Below are 216 nucleotides of genomic sequence, written 5' to 3'. Positions count from 1 at the left end.
GAATTTAACTCTTGATTTGAGTACACTTGGCTAAAAAAGTTGACGTTAAGGTTTTCAGACGGAAACGATTATTATCGTCTGACTGGAAAATCGACAATTCGCTCAAAAATGGACAAAATTTCCGAAAATTGTCAAAAAATTGACGGAAAAGGTGCTAGTGTTTCAGCACCTTTACAGATAGCACTTCTTGAAGCAGGATTGACGAAGACCCGAGTC

This window comes from Penaeus vannamei, chromosome 32 (genome assembly GCF_042767895.1).
Source record: "Penaeus vannamei isolate JL-2024 chromosome 32, ASM4276789v1, whole genome shotgun sequence".
NCBI lineage: Eukaryota > Metazoa > Arthropoda > Malacostraca > Decapoda > Penaeidae > Penaeus > Penaeus vannamei.
Note: the sequence above shows the minus strand (reverse complement) of the source record.